The sequence below is a fragment of the Macaca mulatta genome, chromosome X (genome assembly GCF_049350105.2).
Source record: "Macaca mulatta isolate MMU2019108-1 chromosome X, T2T-MMU8v2.0, whole genome shotgun sequence".
Classification (NCBI taxonomy): domain Eukaryota; kingdom Metazoa; phylum Chordata; class Mammalia; order Primates; family Cercopithecidae; genus Macaca; species Macaca mulatta.
In genome coordinates, this window is record NC_133426.1 from 39960008 (window position 1) to 39979552 (window position 19545).

The 19545-nt window shown below is 59.8% G+C and overlaps 1 protein-coding gene across 27 annotated transcripts in view; it reads right to left on the minus strand.

The window, feature by feature from the left end:
- The window catches only part of BCOR (BCL6 corepressor), a 127496-nt gene that overhangs the window by 37422 nt on the left and 70529 nt on the right, over positions 1-19545 (minus strand). For 4 of the 27 annotated variants that reach the window (XM_077988362.1, XM_077988355.1, XM_077988360.1 and 1 more), the window contains exon 1: positions 9419-9686. The exons of 11 other annotated variants lie outside the window; for them this stretch is intronic. The gene's annotated coding sequence lies outside the window, so the exon portion shown is untranslated. Of the gene's footprint in view, positions 1-7695; positions 8034-8451; positions 9194-9418; positions 9687-19545 lie in introns of those variants that run through there. 12 more of the 27 variants (XM_077988364.1, XM_077988353.1, XM_077988358.1 and 9 more) reach the window with 4 other exon arrangements.

Below are 19545 nucleotides of genomic sequence, written 5' to 3' on the forward strand. Positions count from 1 at the left end.
ACATCCGGACTTAATCCTTATCAAACAAACCACAGCACCTCTGGCCTCTGCACCAGGCCACCCCCTCTCACCTCTTCCAACCAGGTCTTGCCCCTCTAGACACCATCGTTCCCCCCCTGAAATAATGCCAGGAAGCCTTGCCAAAGGGTACCCAGATACCGGCTCTGAAATAAGTTCCTAACCATATAATGATCCCACTTGGGGGGCGGGGGAGAAGCAAGTCTTTTCATATGGAATCCTTTAAAAGGCAGAATGCAAACTACGGTAACAAAGGGAAAGAGGAACCCAGGAAGACGGACCTAGAATACCCGCGTAGGGGAGATTAAATCTGCATCCTTGGGTCCCAGGACACAGACCTAGCAAGTCTCAGGGGGTCTCAGGGGCAGCAGGGAATGGAGGAGCAACCTATAGGAACATGACAAGTCATTCAAAGCAATTATTCATCCTTGAGGCCTACTATGCGCCAAGTATTCTATTTAGATCCTAAAGGTGGATAATTATTCCCAGTCTTACAAATGAAAAAACTTACTGGGGCTCAAAGGCCGTAAATAACTTGCCCCCAAGGTCACACAGCTAGTAAAAAATGGGCCACGGTCAAACTCAGTCCTGGAGTTGCGGAGAGGAGCCAATTATTGGTCTAATTGTGCCATTTGAAATCCTGATTTTCACATATTGTCTCCTCTGAAAAGCTTCCTTAGGCCTTATGTACCCAAGAACGAGATAAAGAGTGTTTAACACTTATGTTACTTGGTCTACAGTGAGCCTCGAACACAGTTTCTCCTATATCTAGTCATCTCCTGGTCCACTCAAAGTCTTTCACCATTTCCCCCTACATCCTACAAATCTCCCTACGTTGTTATACCCTGGTGTAAGGCCAATGCGCTCAACAAGCCTCCCCTTTCCCATCCCTCCAGCACCCCAGAATAGACAGGGGTAGGTGGGTCGACTCCTTTCAGGTCTCTGGGAAAAGTGCTGACTACTGGTACTAGGACCTAGGCTTGCCACCCCAGTTTTGCCACATAAAGCAATAAATCAAATTATCTAGATAGAGCAAAAGCCATTTGGAGGAAGCTCCTCCATCTACCTTTCCTAGGATTTAAAGGAAAAACCCCAGGGAACAAAGTAGTGTGGCAGAGGGAATTAAGATGGAAGACGCCAGCAAGATGTTCTATTGGGCCACCCAGAGTCCCCACAAAAGCGCAAGCCGGGGGATGGGCTATCTCGTCCTTTCCCCAACCTTTCTTCACAGAAGCGCCCGGCGGCAAACCTCAGGGCCCAACATCCCCTCCCCATCTTATCCCCAATTTCCGGGTCTGCCCCAGGCTTTCAGATGCTCCGGGAACTACCTACACCCGCGGAGCCTGCCAAAGCCACCTCCGGCTCTGCTCGATGGGGAAGGGCAGGGGCACCAGACACTCGGACTTCCCGGCCCTGGACTGGTTACTCCTCCAGACGCTGAAGCTCCGGATGTGCGAAATGGCTCCGCAGTGCGACCGGGTGTGCAGGGGCCTCGGCGGCGGGAGGGACTGAGGGGAGACGGCGGCGCCGGGGCGCTCACCCCGCTAGCCAGCTGAGCACGCCCCCGCAGGCCGGCCGCCCCTGGCTCCAGGCCAGCCCTCTGCAAGTGGCGTTCTTTCTCTTTTTTAAACTTTCCGGCCGTGGCGAACGGGCAGGGTTTCCAGCCCTCCCCGGCCCCCACCCAGTTCGGGGCGGGGCGGGGCGGGGCGGGGCGGGGCGGGGCGTGCCCGGCCCTCCCAACCCCTCCGGGGAGGCGATTCCCCCCCCCCAGTCCCGGGCACCGCTAGACTGCGGCCAGGGCAGACGCCTTTCTCCACCCCACCCCACACCCGCCTACTTTGGCCACCTGGAGAGGACGGCTTCCCGAAGCGATGGCCGTCCAGCCAAGCCTGGGACCGCAGCGTCCGGGGAGGAACTCCCTACAGCGCCAACGGTCCTGGCCTGCCCGCGGTGCGCTCTCTCAGAAAGGTCTATCGCTCCGGGAAGGCGGGGGGGGAGAGAGCGAGGCGGGAAGGGGGGACGGGCTGCTTTTTTTTTTTTTTTAACTCTTCAAATGCAAGAGCTTTTTGGTGTCCCTAGCACGATTGCGAGCGCCTGGCCAGGCAGAACAATAGAAATGGAGGGGGGACGCCGGAAATGGTGCTGGAAGACCCCTATAACCCTATAAACCTCTCCTCCCCCTATTAGTTCCTATTAGCATTGAAAGATCCTAGTGACTTCAATGCAAAATTGTCTTTTTATAACTTTTTTCCTAAACACATCCCCCCTCCCCACATGAAATCACAAGGGCAAAGATCGCTTCCAAAGTTGCGACCTTCCGAGGCTCCAGGGCCTCTCACCCGCTCCGCCCCTGGCACCCTGACCTGACTCAACCCCATCCCCCAACAGTTCCCCTGGTTTGCACCTAGACAATAAATTTAGTTTAATTTAGCTTCCGGTCTTTAATTTTAGCAGGTCTCCTTTTTGCATGCAAATCAATATGGCAATTACCATCTAAAAGCTCGCCCAGCCCCGGGTCAATGTAAATTGATCATTGTCCGCCTTCCACAAAATAACATCGGGAGTCTGTGGTGCATAATGAGATTATACTGGAAACTGTCTTTTAGATCACAAATTATTTTTTATGCTGTCAGTATCTTCTCCGAGTGGACTTCCCCGCTTCTCTCATCATGGAAAGCCGAGCCCGTGGGTGCCGGCTGGGGAGACACAGCTCTATAACAATGACGGAGTGAAGACCCCAGTTTCTGAGACCCTCGATTGTAAACACTTGGAGGTGAGCTTGCGCCCCAAAAGGGGGCCTTCTACAGAAATAGCGCAGAAAGGCATCGTTAATGAACTCCACCCAACAAAAAGTCAGATATCCTGAGGGACACGTTGAGGGCAACCAGAGAAAGCCGTCGGGCAGGGCTGGAGACCAGTGGACGCCCCCGGCCAAGTGCGTGCGACAAACGCGGCTCGGCTACCACCCGGGCGGCCGCGGGGAGACCATTTACTCCCGCCCCGGCGGGTTCTCCTGGCTCCACCACCTAGGCCTCAGCAGCGCGTCCGGTTTTGCAAACAGACGGAATCCCGTCGGCCATAAACACTGGCAAAGAAGCCGGGGCGGGCCAGGGCCGGCCCAGGCCTCCCCACCCAGATCTGGGCGAGGCCCCCACCGGGCCCGATCCAGAAGATGGGCTGGGGCACCGAGGCAATAAGAAGGCTCTCTCTTGACCCGCTGCACTACTTTCTCCCACCCATCGGCGGCCCCTGGGGCACGAGTGTGACCTCGGGGCCTAACAAAGGGCCTTCTGAGCTCCTTTCGGCCTCGGGCCGGAGGGAGGGGGTGGGGCGGGGCGGCCGAGATGGACCCACGAAGTTCTCCGCCCCGCCGGGCCCGGTGCCCTCGAGAAAACCACCGGGGTGGCATTGCCAGGGCTGCCCGCCGCTCCGGAGGACCGTTCTACCGGCTCCGAGCCTCCCGTCCAGCGCGGCCCGACCCTGCCCCACTCGGCCTGGCGCGGGCCCCACCCAAGTGCGGTCTTCCCAATAAAAGCTGGAATTCCCGGCTGGTCTTAGACAAAGAGGGACGGCAGCAAATCGACGCCGCGGGCAAGCCATACCCTAGCCGGAGTTCACATGCGCGTCTGGGGTCACCGAGGCGCCTGATAATCCACCCAACACAGGCTGTCCCCGCCACGGTCTCCTCCAGAAAAAAAAAAAGAAGCAAGCAAGCATACCTCCCTTTTATTCCTCCCAGAGGCCGCACTTCTTCCTGTTCTCCTTCCCAGCCCACTGGGGCCCTGCTCCACCTTAGCAAATTGGACCCCAGCAGTGCAACAGCCATTCCTCCTGACCACAAAGTGGAAAGCTACCCCTCTTGTGGCTGCACGATCCAGCCACTCAAGATCAGGAGCTCAAAATCTCTTCAGAAAGGCTCCTACCTGCTCATCACCAACCCGCTGCCCACTCCACCTCACCCCTAGAAGAGAAATAAACTATAACCAGAGGTAATCCTAGTTCACTGCACGCCATCCATCCTTAGGCTGCTAGCTTGGTCATCAGTTTCCTTCAAGCCAAAGACACATTATTTCCCTGTGAATAAGTGTGTGAATGTGGTTGTGTGGCCCACTCTTCCATACCCAAGTCGGTCTCACTCACTCGGCAGGAAAGTCTTCGTGAGGCAATGAGGAGTGTTTGTCATTCAGCCTGTGTATCTAAGCATGGATGTATGCATATGAATGCTTTTTGTGTTTCCAAGTGACCCTCTTCACACCTTTAAATGGGCTATTGTCTCTGGAACGCACTTACAGAAATTCTGCCCCCGTTTCCAGCTCAACAAAGTCTGGGATTTTTCTCTCAGAATATCGCTATACATCTCTGTATTTGCATACCCATGTTTACATTCCCCTTGGCCAGTTCTTTATCTCTTATGTATCTCTTGTTCCATTAGGGCATCGGAGCCCAAGTGTCTTGATTTGTCTCAGCACATGTCATTCAGGAGCACATCTTAATCTGAGCATTCCTACTACTTCCATTCTTCTTGCTTTGCCTGTAACATGGCTCTTTCCCAGGCCAGACCAATATGGGTTTGCAGTTTAACTGTAAACAGAGGATCCCTTAAGACCACAAACTCTTAAAGAAAGGAAGAGGAGGGAGGAGGAGATTGGAATGTTAGTAATAAGTTATTTATGTATAGGGTAACCCATCCGCCCATTTCGAGCTCTAGAAAGAACCAGATAAATGTCTGCGAAGGTGTATTAAAATTTTAGACCAATTTAATATTAGCCCCTAATATATATACACAAATGATGGATCTCATAACACATCAGTGTCCAACTCCTCTTTGAAGGCTGTCTCCTTGCACATATCTAACTCCCCACAAGTTCATGGTTAAAAGTGTGTCTATTTATATAGAGACAACTCAAAGACCGCTTTGCTCTCTTCAGTGCATACCTGTACATGCTAGCGGGGCATTTCAGGCTTTGGTCCTTGGTCTGCAGCAGTCATGGTCAGAGGCCCCACCCGACTATAGCTATGTGCAGACCTTCCCGTCCTTGAACACCCGCATGAATTCTCTTTGGGAACATTGAGTCTACATCTGTCTTCCAAACTCAGTTTTTAAAGTGAGGGTGTTCTTTGTGTGTGTTCACAGCTCGCCGACTGAGAACTACCTGGTCAATCCAGATCATCTAGCAGCTGCGTTTGGTTTGTGGAAAAATCGAGCCCGATGCACCAGGATGTGACCGTGCACGCATAAGAGAAAGGAAAACCCTAGGCCCAGACTCACAGCTCCTCCCCAGTGCGAGCTACTCTGCCTCCAGGAATTTCCACTAGGCTCTTTGCCCCCCGCTTTCCCTGTTACACTACCCCACCACGGCCTTCAAAGGGTTAAGAGAAACCCCACGGCCTTCCCTCCACCCAGCTCGCTGGGCCCGGAGGCTAGCTCGCTCACTCGCAGCTCACGGAGTCTGCTGCCGTCTCCGCGCCCCCCTCTAGTCCTTCAGCCGGGAGGGAGCCTGCATGCCTGTCTAGACCGATCTATCACCGGCACACCAACAACACCCGCGAGAGCGCGGAGACCCTGCCCAGGTCCCCCGGTCCGCACGGTTCACGGCGGACAGAACCCGGGGAGCGTGACGGCGCCTGCGGGGTGGGGGTAGGGGGCCCACAGGGGCTGGCCGCTCCGAGCGCTCCACGGGTCCTCCCCAGCCCCGGGCCCCCGCGCTCCCACCAGCCCGGCTGCCGGGGCACAGTCACAGCTCCGCGCGCTGGGCAGTCCTATTTTTATCTTGTCTAATCCCAAACTGGGCGGGGAGCACAGGCGTCGTGCTTAGAGAACAAGAGATAGGCGAGGGAGGCGGGGAGGAGCAGCCAGGCAGCGACGCGAGCGGGAGCGAGTTAAAGACACAGTGGAGGCGACCGCGGGCAGGAAGAAAGAGCGGGCTGCGCGGGCCTCGAGGCGCTGCACGCAACGCGCCGCCCCGCGAAGTTACACTCGCTTACCCGCCGTCCCTCGCTACCGGCCCCTCCCCACTTCCCAGCGGCGCTCCCCGCAGCCTGGACCGCGGGGCCCCGGCCTGTGTGGGAGGCGGAGGCCAGGACGGCCCTGCAAAGGGCTGGAGAGAATCGCTAATGAGCTGTGCAGCCCATTGATCCGGAGAACACTTCCTAATTAACTCTCAGTCACCTACTGGTGACAGCGCCTCAAAGGACAGCGCTGGGGCCAGCCGAGCCCCAGCCGCGACTTGCCGGCCGGGCGCCTGCTGCCCGAAACCCGCGCGCTCCCCTAAACACCCCAAGGCAATTCGTGTGCGTGGCGGTGTATACCCTCACACTGAAGGCCAGCCTCGGATTAAACCTGGATGGCATATTAATCATCGCCTTCTCCCCCGCCCCCCTCCGCTCTACGCGCTGAAACCGTGCTCAAAATAAACACGAAAACCAACACTGCAAAACCCAGACCAGATAACAGGTCGAGGGTGGAGTGGAAAGGGTCGAGGAACGAGCGTATTCCCTAAGTGTCCACGTACAGGAGTCTTTGAGGCTGACAATTAAAATGCCTTCCACGCAAGCAATTCTGTTGGCAAAACCGAACCCAACACTTCGTAAGGATTGATTTCGGCCCGCGGTGTCCGTTTCCAGTGCCACAGGAAGTGTCAGATGGCTAGAAATACCCAAGTCTGTCTGCACTCACCACCCACCACCTTCTGGGGTGGGCCATTTCCTCCTAGTCTTTACTCCCAGGCCATTTTAAGGATCTTTCTCCAAGAGGCTACCCCTAGAACCAAATACCACACTCCCCCTCCCCTAGCCTCTTCTCAAAACGAAAAAAGGGGGGGAAAACACAGCTAAAACCCCGAGCTGTCTAGTCTAGACGCAGCGAGGCTGTGCAAATACCTATTTGAAGCGCGTTGGTTTCTTTTTAAGGTTTGTTTCTAAATACACATAACCCTCCTCCTTCCTTCTTCGCTCTTCCATTCCCCCCACCCCCACCCTCCAGACGCTGGCGGCGCGCGCCCTGGCGCGCGGGCACTCACAGCCTCTAGCTGGAGATCGCGGACTTTCTGGAAAAGATTCATTAACAGCAAATTACGCCTCGCCCGGCCACGGCCTACACGCTGCCAGACTCGTCCGTCTCCGGGACCCCGGGACGTGCCCACTCGAGCGTGCGAGAGGCGGGAAGCCTGCTGGGACCACGCGTGACTTCGGCCGCCCTACTCCGCACACGGCGCCCCAAAGCTTGCTCCGTAAACAGCAGGCGCTCGTCACCGCCGCCGCGAGCCCCCGAGTTGGCGGAGGCTCTGCAGCGCAGCCGCCCGCCGGCACCGAGCGCGGGCCCCGCGGCGCCTCGCCCTCCCCGCCTTGGCCGAGCATCGTGCCCCGGTGCGCAAGTTCCTCTTCGCCTGGAGCCTCCGTGCCACACGCCCTCCGAGTGGGACCAACTTCCTCCGGCCGCAGACTTTCACACGCCCATCAGGGTTACCCACCAGACTCCCCAACGCCCAGCGGAGGGCCCAGGTCTCGCCCGCCCCCGGCCTCCCTCAGCGCCGCCGCCCCCGCACAAGCACATTCTACACCCACGCCTGGGGGCTCATAACTTAAAACCTACCCGGAACAACGCGGAGGGAGAGGAGCGGGGAAGGGGGGTTGCAGATTATAATCTTAAAAGAACATTTACAAAACAAAGCGTCTGACCTGGCTGGCGGCCGGGCCAAGTCGGAACCCCACGCTCTGCTCGATTTCTTAGTTTTTTTTTTTTTCTTTTTAAATCCACGTGATTTGCGCTTTGGGGCAAGCCAAGAAAAAACGGGACTCCCCTCCCGAGTTGCGCGGCAGCGGCGGCAGGTCGAGCTCGGCTCAGCCCGAGGCACTCGCCACACACCCTCGCGCACGCACACGCCGACGTTCCACTTGGAGGAACGACCGGCCCCCGGAGAGGCGAGACGAGGCGGCGGCGGCTGGGGGTTTTTACAGTTCTTTCCCGAGTCGAAAAAGAAAGCAGACGGCAACCCGCCGCCCTCCCCTTCCTGCTCGCGAGCTAACGCCGAACCCAGCTTCCCAGCTTCCAGCCCACCTCCCCCCCCACTCCGCCCGACTCGCGGCGCTCAGCGGCGACCGCGCTCCCGCGCACAGACACACACAGGCTGCAAACTTCCACTCCGCGAACTCCCTGCTCTCCTCCTGGCCCCCCGGGGGGGCGCCAGGCCCCCAGCCGCGCCCCCTCCCTCCCTGGTGCCCACGCGGGACCGCTTAAGTTGGCTGCATTTTTAATAACTTACAGCTATGAAATAAAAACGAAAGCGAGCAAGGAAGCCAAAGGGAAGCGCGAGGCAAAAGCTTCGCGGGGTACGCTGCGGGCGGGGGCCCCGGGGGAGTGGGCTGACTGCAGCCCTCAGCGCGCCCGCCCACCCGTCCGCGGTCTCCCGGGGGAAAGGTGTTCCGGGCACTGACCTGAAATCCCCAGTCGGGGAGTAGGCAGGGAGCCTGCGATCCGGCGCTTTGAAGTTTTCCCCCGAGCGGACTCGAGGCGGCGAGGAGGAGCGGGGGGCGGTTGGGTGGGTGGAGAGAGATACGAGGGGTGGGGGGGCGGCGACGTTAACGAGCGGAGAAGGAGCCGGGCCGGAGAAGCGCGGCGAGCAGCAAAGTTTGCAGTCCCCGGCTGCCCGCAGCCCGCTCGCGGCGCCGCGCTCGCTCGACTCCCTCGCCGTCTGCTGCCAGCCGGCTGCCCTCGGGGTCGGCCCCGCCGAGGGGTGGGCTCTGGGCCGGGTGGGGGCGGGGCGGGGCGGGTTCGCAGCCTCCAGGCAGGTGGCGACAGCCCTGTGCGATCCTCTGGGCTCCCGCAGCTGGACTGGGCTTGGCCGGGCTCAGCAGCTCCCGCGCCGCCGCCGCCGCCCGCGCTCGGGCAGGAGCCCCAGCGCCATGTTGACGGTTCGCAGCGAGCGCCCGCTCGGGCTGGGTGTGTGTGAGTGTGTGTGAGTGTTGGCCAAGTCGTCCCTGCGCGGCGACAGCGCGGCTTGGGCTCTCCGCCCGGCGGCTCGCGGGCTCCCCCTCCGCCGCCGCCGCCTGCCTAGCTCCCGCTCTCGGTCGCGGTCTGGGCTCCGGCGCGTCTCCCCCGCAGCCGCCGAGCTCGGCCCGCGTTCAGCGAGGAGCGCAGCTCTGCCTCACCTTGCCGCTGGGAGCCCAGGCTCCGTCTGCCGCCGCACGCCGCGATCCCAACGCGTCCCCCCTCCTTGGTTCCCTCCTCTTCCTCCTCCCCCTCCCTCCGCTCGTCCTCCCTCCCGCCCGCCCTACCTCCCTCCCTCCCTCCCTCCCAACAGCCGCCTCCCCTCCCCCCGCAGGCGCAGCGCTCGGGCGACAGCCGCCCGCCCGCCGCCGCCTCCAGCTCTCGCAAGTTTGAGCTACCCCAGTCTCCGCTCACCCTCCGCTGCGGCGCCTCCGCGGTGGGGTTTCGGGAGGGGTGATTCCCCAGGAAAGGTTTGCCCGAGTTTCCCCGGCCGTCATCGATGCACGGCCCGGCACGTTTTGGCCTCTCCGGATCCGAACCCTGGACCACTTGGGTGGCGCCCTCCCTCGTCCCTCGGCCTCCCCTCCCCAGCTCGGGCCGAGTTGGCTGCGCACGCCCGGCCCGGGCGCACGTCCTGGGCGAGCCGGAGACCGACTTGGGCGGCGGCAGCGGCGAGGGCTGCCGGCAGAGCCAGAGCCGAGGGGATGGGGGCGGCGGGGGCGGCTCTCCCAGCCGCGCGCCGAGACTCCCCTCGCTACCCAGAAGGCCAGTGGAGGACCGCAATTACCATAAAGCGCCTCGCACTCCGCTCAGCCAAAGCTGTCAAACCCCAGCGGCAGCAGCCGCTGCCGCCGCCTCTTGCCACCAGCGCTGCGCTCTCCCGGCCTCGTCCCCTCCGAGACCCAGCGGAGCGTGGCCTGTGCGCGCCCGCGCCCACCCCCACCCCAGTTCGCCCCTTCCTCCCAGAGGAGCCCTTTCCCATTTCGGTGTTAAAAGCTACCTGAAAACACCACCCCAGGCAACGGTGGCCGTTCCGCCTGAACTCCGCGCCCGAGTTCCCCGGACGTTTCAATTGTGTGGGAATTGTTTGGAGGTGGGGGAAGGGGGGAGCAGCCCGTGGAGGCACCGGGAGGTGTGGGGGGCGGTCGGAGAGCGGAGATCCGCCTGTATTTCTCCCGGTTCTCGAGCATTTTCACGGTCTGTACCTCTGATGGTTGGAGGGGCTGCCCTGGCCCCTCACCCCGGCCTTGGGAGATTATCTCCCGCGTTTTATTTTCCTTGGCAGGGAGCAACTTTTGGCTTACACCGTTCGCCCCATAAATTTCCACTCGGTAACGTCGTGCTGATCGGTGCTCGGCGGCGGCGTTCAGCCTGCGCCCGCAGCAGTTCAATTCAATTGACACGTATTGAGCTTCTCCAGCGCACCCGGCGCAGCGCTGGGCGCGGGGGGAGGGCGGGGGCCGGCGGCAGGGAGGGGGAAGCGGAGAAGCGAGGTTCCGGCCTCCCCGGAGCGCAGAGCCTCAAGGGCGAGCCGAGAAGCCCTAGTTGGTGAAGCTGGCGGGAAGGGGTAGGAGTGGGGGAGGGGGTATTCCGGACTAACCGCGCCCAGACTGCGGGCCCGGACTTCGCGGCCAAAGGTGACCCCATTCGGCTGCCCGCTAGGGTCTTTTTATACTGGGAAGGGGGTGGGGTGTCTCTTTCTGCCTAAGGACAAGATGGTGCAGGCTCCATGAAACATAAATCTGAAATGGAGGTGGCTTGTAAATCCACACGGAAAGTTTTTAAAATATCCTGGAGTGTCCCCATGCCAAAAATAATCAAAAGCATCTCAAGTTGATTACTAAGTCAAGGTCAGGGCCAAAATCAGCTCCAGCTAGCAGATATTTTCCCTTTTAAAAATTAGACTCACTACTGACTGTGGGACTGGTATTAGGTGCGATTTTATTCATTCTGTTTTAGTTCTCAGCACATAGTTATAAAAACAGCCCTTCTCAAAGCAGAAGTGAAACATCTCTACCGTTTGAAACCCGAAACTTCGGCAGAATTAAATCTTCATGCTCCAGAGCTGCTTATAACAACTGATGCAAAAGACAGGAGAGCAAGTGCCCCCGCGAGCAGTGCCCAGCCAGGCTGGGCCGCGAACGCTTCCAGGACCAGCGCCTGTAGAATGGAATGCACGCTTTTTTCTTCCTGGTCTTTCTGGGGGTGGATATCTCTGCAAGCCAACCCACACATTTTTTTAATCTCCGGTAACAAGCAGAAAGACACCTGGACTATTATGCTGTAAAACTATTTTTTATAAAGACATTTTAGGACCAGACATTAAAAGTTATTAGATTGAACGCATGCGAGTTACAGACACAGCTGGAGAAAAGGCCTCTGGTTGTGTGTTGTAGCAACATTTCTTTTTGAAGCGACTCCTTTTATTCAAAACAAGTCAAAAATAACCGGGAAGGCTGAAGTTGGGTATTTGTGGGGAAACTCTGAACGTGGTTCCAGGCGAGGAGGCCGCTCTGCTGCTGCAGGTTGGACGCGAGAACTGGCCTGGGCCAGTGTGGAGCCGTGCCAGGCTCTTCCGGCTCGGTTAGGCCGAACCGCAGAGGCCATGGCCTGGTGCCCAGCCACCTTCTATCCCCTCCCCTCGTCTCCCCAACTCTGCCCCCAGGCACAGGCTTTTCTCAGAGTTCGAAGTCGCATGTAAACGTCCAGAACTTTTAGAAAATCCAGGAACCGAGCTCGGGACCTGCAGCCTCTCGGAGTCTTACGGCCTCCCAGGGCTGCCGACAAACAGGCCTGTTTGTCTAACTTTAAAAGTCCTAGAGTTCGGGAGGCTGAGCCAGTAGAATCGCTTGAACCCGGGAGGCGGAGGTTGCGGTGAGCCGAGATCGCGCCATGGCACTCCAGCCTGGGCAACAAGAGCGAAACTCCGTCTCAAAAAAAAAAAAAAAAAAAGAAAGTCCTAGACTTAAAATGAATGGGGGATGGGGGTGCTGTAAATGCGATGGGGCCGCGGAGAGGGCTGACTGGGGGGAAATTTGATGCTGGAGACAAACAGGCCAGTAAATTCGCCTTTGACTTAATTTGCAACATCCTCCCCCACCTTTTTTAGGGATCTTGCCTCCACGGTAGGCTGGTAGGATTAAAGGGTTTCTCCTTCATCTCCTAGGGATACATTTTTCAACTCCGTGGGATTTTAAAAATACCTTATTAAGGGAGTCCTGAGAGGCACGAGTGGTGGGGGGATTCGTGACTCACTGGGAATTAAAATGTGGGATTCCCCGAGGCGCTATAAGGCAGAGGGGGGAGGGGAGATTACACCTACTGGCCCGACTAGTTTGAATTGTTCTGGGGAAGACAAGCGAAAGCTGTCGAAGGGCAGTCCTATCTTGTGTCCCCACTCAAGAAGGGGCTCAGAGAGCTGGGGATGCCGCGGGGCCTGCAGTGTGTGCCGGCGATTTGGCCCTTCTCCTGCCCTCCCACGAGCCCCTCGGGAGTTGACCCAGGGGTCAGGCCGCTATACCCAGCACTCAGCAAGGGGAGGATTTCAATGAAAACAGAGGAGGAGGAGTGAGTGAGCAAGGGAGTGCATGAGATGGGAGGCCGTGTAGCCCACAGAGAAATAAAGAAATAGGTGCCGAAATGAGAGGTGCTGCAGGTGGAGCAGCGGGGGCTGCCCCTCCGCCACCAGTCTCCCTCCATGGAAGGGTCTCCTGATTATAACAAACCACTCGACCTCAGGCTAACCAGGCCTTGCAACTGGGCAATCGAGCTGGCGCTTCTAGGAGCAGGCCTCGAGCCTGGCTGCCCTTCTCGAGGCAGGTTGATTCTGCAAGACCCGCTAGGGCCTCTCCCACACACCTCCAGCTCCACCCTGGCCTAGGGGAAAAGCCAGGCATCCTGTGTTTGGGGGGACGCTGGCCTTCTAACCTTGTGTGCAAGATTCACTTAGAAAGTATGTGTAGGATCCACATCATAAAGCTCTGTAGGCCTCCGATGGCCCTCCTTGGAGGCTGTTCTCAGGGCGATGACACGCGGTACTGGAACAGGTGGGACTTGGATGAGTACAGATAATGTATTTTTACATAATGTGAGGTAGACTTTCTTTAAAAACACACCCACACTTACAGTCTTCTGGTCACTTTGTACAAGAACTCTGGGCTTATCCAATGGCACTTTTAAAAAGATCCGCTGCCCCATCCTCCAAGCACAAGGCACAGCTGGCTTTCCCCCGAAACTCAAACCAGGTAACAACAGGAGGCGCATCCTCCTCCCAGGATTTCACTCATCTGGAAACATCTAAAGGTAGCTGCCTCCCAGGGCAGAAGACTGCTGGACTTAAGGGTCGCCAGGCTGAACATGACTGCTCTTTCTTCTTCCTGGCCTTTGGAGGGTTATTGGGTGTTTGGGGAAGGAAGGCCCTAAGGGCAGGCTCTCCGTGGTTCCTAGCAACTACTTGGAATTTCGAGTCTGGGGTCGATTTGAGTCAGGCCCTGAGCTCCCCAAACGCAGGCACGTGTGGGTGAACTAGCATCTATACTACGGGGGCCCGCAGGGTGGTTGGGTGTCGACCAAATGGGCATAAATAAGGGAGGTTTCTGGGAGGCCGGCCGCCTCTTGCGCTCGGCAAGGGCTTAAGAGCCCTCGACGCTGCCGCGCTGGGCCGGATGCTCCAGCAGATAAACCCGGACGCCACGTCCCGCCTCGGCTGCTTATTTAGCAAGGCGCCTCCTGCGGATATTTTACCCGGCTGGGGGCAGTGAGTGGGAACCGCCGGGAGCGGGGGCGGGGAACCACCAACTACTCGCCTTCGGACCCAGTGTGTCGGCCTCCGGCCCCTACCATTTTGTATCCAGCTTCCCTCCTCCACTCCCACCGGGTCCCTGCGAAGACGCACCACCCCAACCCCTTCGCGGTGCCACTCCCGAACTGAAGGGGTAGAGAAGGCTCTGCCAGCCCCTCACCTGCAGCACAAAGGTGGGTACCGACCAGCGGAAGGGAACACGGTGCTGATCTGTCTCTAAATACCTCTGCCCTCCCGCCCCCAACAAAGTCGGTCACAGAGGTGAGCGGCGTGGGATGGTTGCCTCGAGAAGGTCGCAGCCAGGAGCAAAGTTTTGGGGCTGACAACGGGCTGGGGATTCCAAACGGCGTAATCTTCGGCACATTTCACCCGCTCCCATTCCACTTTCCGAACCACTCTGCTCTCGGTGCTCATCCTCCTCTCCATCCCTGCGTTTCCAGCGCGTTAGCAGCCGCGCAGCCCCAGGCCCTGAGTGCGGGGGGTGGGGTGGGGGGGCTCCGGGTGGTTTGTGTGGTGCGGCCTGACAGAACCTTCTGTGTGCGGCGGAGGGAGGAGGCTAATGCATAATGCACAGCGCCTGGAAGCCCGGCCATTAGCGGCCTGTCGGTGACACAGACAAACGACTGAGAGGGAGGAGATCCAGCTCGCTCTGGAGTTTAAATAGACCAGCGTGGAAGGGAAACGCCATGATTTAAAAGTGTGTGTTTGCAGACACTCGCATATATTTTAATGATTTCCAGCAGGCTATGCGTCCCAGCCTTGCATCCCCCCCCTCCAAAAGGAGGATGTGTCTAGTGGAGGGAGGATGAAGGCAGAGTGAGAGGCCTCAACCCAGACCCACGAGCAGCTTTTGAGAGATGGAGGGGAGAAGTTCAGAAAGCGAGGCCTGGGGAAGCCACACGACCCAAGGCCAACCCCAGATTTTGTTCTTAAAATAATAATAATAAAGAACCATCCAGCCTTCCACCCTGGAGTACACCCTCTGTGTTGTAGTAGAAAGGCCTGGGGGAAAGAATAAATTCTGCCACCTTTGCTTCCCCCGGGAGCCCACATTTTTGAATCTTCCTTTTCCACTGACACTCCAGAGACCTCCTTCCTCCCGGTTTAACACACCAGTGTTTTTTAGCAATTAAGGCGAGAAGGGGGTGGGGATAAAGATAAGCCAATTTTTTTTTTTCCTCCATGCAAGTGTGAAAGATAAGATAACGCTAAGCTGGGGCAAAGCGGCTGCTTACAACCTCCCCTCAGCGATTTTGATCGGTCATTTCTTATCTCGCAAAAACGCTCTTTTCGAAAACTGCATCAAAAAAGAAAAAGAAAAAAAGAAAGAAGAAAGAGAAAGAAAGAAAACATTTTCATTTGGAAGTGACATATAAAACCCACCTCCCCTCCACCGACAACCCACTCCCCATTGGCGGGGCTCCCCAGGACAAGTCGCACCTCGACTGCAGGATTTCAGGCTTTCTTGTGGGGGGCAGGATTACTAGTGTAATTAGGCTGAATAAAACCAGGGATGCGTGATGAGGATTTATCCTGTATCCAACCCAAGCTCGCGGCCGGGTTTTCCTTCTCTTAGTTACTGGTCGATGTTTGTGTTTCGCCATCGCACTCAGTGTCTTGAAACTAAACAGGTAGTTATACTTGGGAGGATCATATAACTATGTCAACATGAAGTGGTTGTTAATGCGAAATAAGAAGAAACTCTTCTGATATTTATAGGCCCCTATAAAGAGAGAAAAAGGAAATCACACTCCCTAGAACCCGAAAGCTCCCAGCCGAACCGGACCCTCGGGGAGTTTTAGAAATCCTTCTTTCGGCACAGGAATTTCACGAAGGGGTTTCCGGAAGACTTTGTTGAGGAAGGTTTTGGTATTGGACTCCACGACCTCAGGGCGCCCTGCAAATTCCCCCCCGGCCCAATGGCTAGCCCCAGAACGCAAACCTCAAGGCGGGCGCCCCAGACCAAGCTGACTTAGCCTCTGCCCACCTCCAGCTCACAACCCCGAGGCTCCCACCCCGTCCCCAACCGGGTCGGCACTGTGGCGTCGGGCACGTGCTGAGTCTACCGTCTCCAGGCCAGGCTGCGAGATCCAAAGGCTGGGGCCTGCCGCGGCCGGATTGTCCCTGGGGAGCCGAAACCGCCCAGCGGGGAAACCCCTCCTCTCGCCCTTCCCCGAAAAGCTTGGCCGCGGTCTAAGCTCCGAGCAAGCGGGCATCCGCTGACAGCCCGGCCTCACGTAAGGCCCACACGCGTCCCATTAGTCAGCCCGAGTTCCCCTCGGGCGAGCCGCCTGGCGCGGCCCCAAGGCCGGGCTCAGGCGGGGAGGGGGTGCCGGGCCGCAGCGAGCTGGGGGCGGGGGTGCGGGCCTCGCGGGGCCCGGCCAGGCTCGGTTCCGCGTTCCTGGGCCCGCGGGTAAGCTGAGCCGGCAGGGCAGGCCGCTCCCTGGCTGGCGCCGGGGCGCCGAGCTGCGCTTCACGTGCCCGCCATATCAGCGGCGGCGGCGAGGATGGGGGCTGGGAGGCGCGCGGCCGTTCCCGCAGGGTCTCCGGCCCCCGCCTCCCCGCCCCTCCCCATGGGGGCTGGGCCGGGACCACCCCGCGGCCCCCATCCCAGCGCAAGCCGAGAGCAGCGCTGCCAGACGCAGAGAGGCTCCTAGGGCGCTGCTCCGAGAGCCGCGCGGCGGCGGCAGCTAGGGGAGGGTGCTCCTCGCAACCGCCCCGCCGCCGCCGCCGCAGTCACGGGAACCGGAAGCCCTCGCGCCGCCCCGAGCGGCCTCCGCTGGCCCCAGGGCAGTTCCAGACGAGGGCTGGCCGCGCGTCACCCTTGATCCCTCCTCGTCCCAGGCGACCGCCCGGGCCCTGCGGTATCCCGGTGTAAGCTGGGAGGACCCTTCCTGCGGTCCGATGAGATGTCCCTGTCCCTCTGCTACCACCATAAGCACGCCCTCCCGCACCGCTCGCAGCTCCGCAGCTGGGACGGGAGGGGCGCGGAGCCGCCACTCCGGCCGGGCAGGAACACCTGCTCCCAGGCCCTGCAGCTGGGCGCGTGGTGCTCTGAGAGGCTGCCTAGTGTTGTGTGCGGAGATCGCGGATGCGAAAATAGGGCTGCGAAGCTCAGGGCCAGGAGCAGCCAAGCCTCGGCCACCCCCATCTCCCACCCACTGCGGGCGACAGAGCGCGAAGCCAGAGGGCCTGCTGCGGGCCCGGGTCTCCTTTCGAAGGTCGAAGGGCCGCCACCCCTGGGATCCGGCTTCTGGCCTGAAGAGGTCGTTCGTAAAACAGATGGGGCAAAACCTGTTTTGAGAGCCTTCCCAGTGTCCGCCCCCGCTCTCCAAACCAGACACACTCATCTCCCCCTCAGCCCTACTCTAGCCTCCGGCGGGGGACGGGAGTAGGTCATGGCGGCACCGGCACTCCCGCCCCTACCCACGTAGGGACGTAGGGTCGGCTGCGGGGCTCGGACTTTGCCACTCCACCTAGGGGAGGGCCAATGGACGCTCCCGGTCTCCTCCGTGTCCGGAGGAGATCGGGCGGCGGAGCTGACCTGCAAGGCTTGCCCTGCCTCACCGACCCCCCACCTCCGTCCCACCCTCCCCGACTCTCCTGGCCCAGGGCCCGGCCGGGGAAGGCGTTGTTTTGCCAGCGGGAGCCGAGCGAGTGCACAGAGAAAAGCCTCCCTGCTCTAATGAGAGTGCACACAGCGCTGCAGCGAGGAGGATGATTACCCGGCGGGCGGGGGGGGCGCGGGCCCGGGCCGCGGGCGGCGTGTGCGGCGGCCCCGCGGGCCTGGAGTCTCCGCCTGTCTGGCTGCTAATCGCACGCTTTCTGCTGTTACGGAGGCAGGCGGGAGCCGGCGGCCGAGCCCAGAGCCGGCGACTCGGCGGGTGACACGGAAACATGGCGCAGCGCCCCTCCCCCGCCCGCGCTCCCGCCTCCCGCCCTCCCCGCGCTCCCCGCGCTCCCCGCGCTCCCGCCTCCCGCCCTCCCCGCGCTCCCGCCTCCCGCCTCGCACTTCCTCCCGCCCGCGCGGCTTTTGCAGTTCTAATGCTCTGCTTTCGGCCTGGCACCATTACGCTAGCAGCCGCTTCTCCGCGGCCCCGGGCGTCTCTTTCCCCTTTGTTTTCGGGATCTATAGAAAACGTTTGCTTTTGTCCCGAGCTCTCGTTAAACCAAACTTGTGGTGGCAACGGAAGGCGGTGCAGGCGGGGAGGGGTCCGGGGATTTTGGCAGCAGCCGACCGGAGCGTGGTGGAAACTTCTCTCGCTGGGTTCTCCGCTCCCTCCCACTCCCCCTCCCCAACAGAGCCGCCGGCCTCCCAACGCTTCTCCCTACGCCCCCGAGAGGCCCCAGTGCTCCAGGAAGGTCTGGGCCACAGAGACTGTGACCAGGGGTGAAGAGCCCAGGGTTCGTGTCTGTGAGCCCGGAGGTTTTGGCACTCGATGACCTCTCTCCCTGCAGCCCCGACTTACCTCTCTTTTTCCCTTTGGTCATTCGGGGCTTTGTATCAGTCGGTGAAGAAGGAAGGGGAGGGAAGAGAAAGTGTTTCTTTCGTGCGTGCGGTTTTTATTTTAAGGATTTGTTGGAATCTGTCACCCCCAACTGCGCAGCCCCCTCCTGTATAGGATCTAGGGCGAAAGCGGGGAAACGTCGGCTTTACGGGGAAAGGGTCGGGTCAGAAACAGCCCTGGAGGCTGGATCGTAGTCTCCTGGCGGGCTCAGCCACACTTGCTCGGCACGCGGGGCGGGGCGACCCAGCAGAGTGGGGGACGCGAGGGCCAGGTCCCTCGGTCCAGGAGACGCCAAACGTTCCATCCTCGGGGCGAGAGAGCAGAAACCCCCGCTCCCCCCCCGCGCGCGCTCCCTAGCTCGACGCGCAAGCCGTGGCTCTCCGCGCCAGAGCTGCTCAGGCGGCATTTTTTTAAGCCTGCAATTAAGCGAGGCGTCGCCGTGTCCTCTGCTAGTGTCGGTCCTGTCAGTCGCACATGGCCTTGGTGCTCCGGTCCGAGGCCCCGCGATTAGTCACAGGCTCGCTTCGCTCCTTCCCTAATCCGCCTCTGCAGGCAGCCTGGGGACGCGGCCGATTTGGCGGCGCTGGCAGGGAGCCACTGCCTGCGGGGCGGGCCGCCTGGCCAGTGTCAGCCCCGCTGCGCCGGAGCCGGCGCGGGCCCTGGGGTGCGGGTTTGGCGTCCCTCCCCTCTCACAGCCCCCTGGCTGGGGCGGCGGCTCCCCTCCTCCTCCCGCCCCTCTCCCGGGCTTGCGAGATCTATTTGTGTGGTGTCATTTGCATAAAAATAGGACAAGTGTTTCTGTGCGTTCGTACGCGGGAGGCGAAATCCTTATTGATGTGTCTGTGTGGAGCGTTCGGTTGTTGGAGCGGTTTGATTTAGGGTGTTGGTGTTGCCTTCTACAAGAAAGGAGAGAAAGTCCTTCGCAACTCCTTCGGCGGCCTGGGCCCCCCGAAGCATGACCCTCTGCGCGGCCGGAATGGTCCACCACTTGGGCCTCAAGCGCGCCGGATCCACAGCGAGCAGGTTGAGGGCCAGGCGGGCGGCCCTTTATGACTCATAAAATCGGGCGGCCTAATCGCCAGCTGCCAACCCATTTACATGTGGAGCTTCCCAATGCTCCCTTCGCCCGGGCCCGGCTTCCTGAGGGTTCGCCCCGACACAGCTAGAGCCGCCAAGTGGGAGCTAAGCTAGTGGCCTCTCCTTCCCGTCAGCAGCGTGGCTTCCCTTCCCCG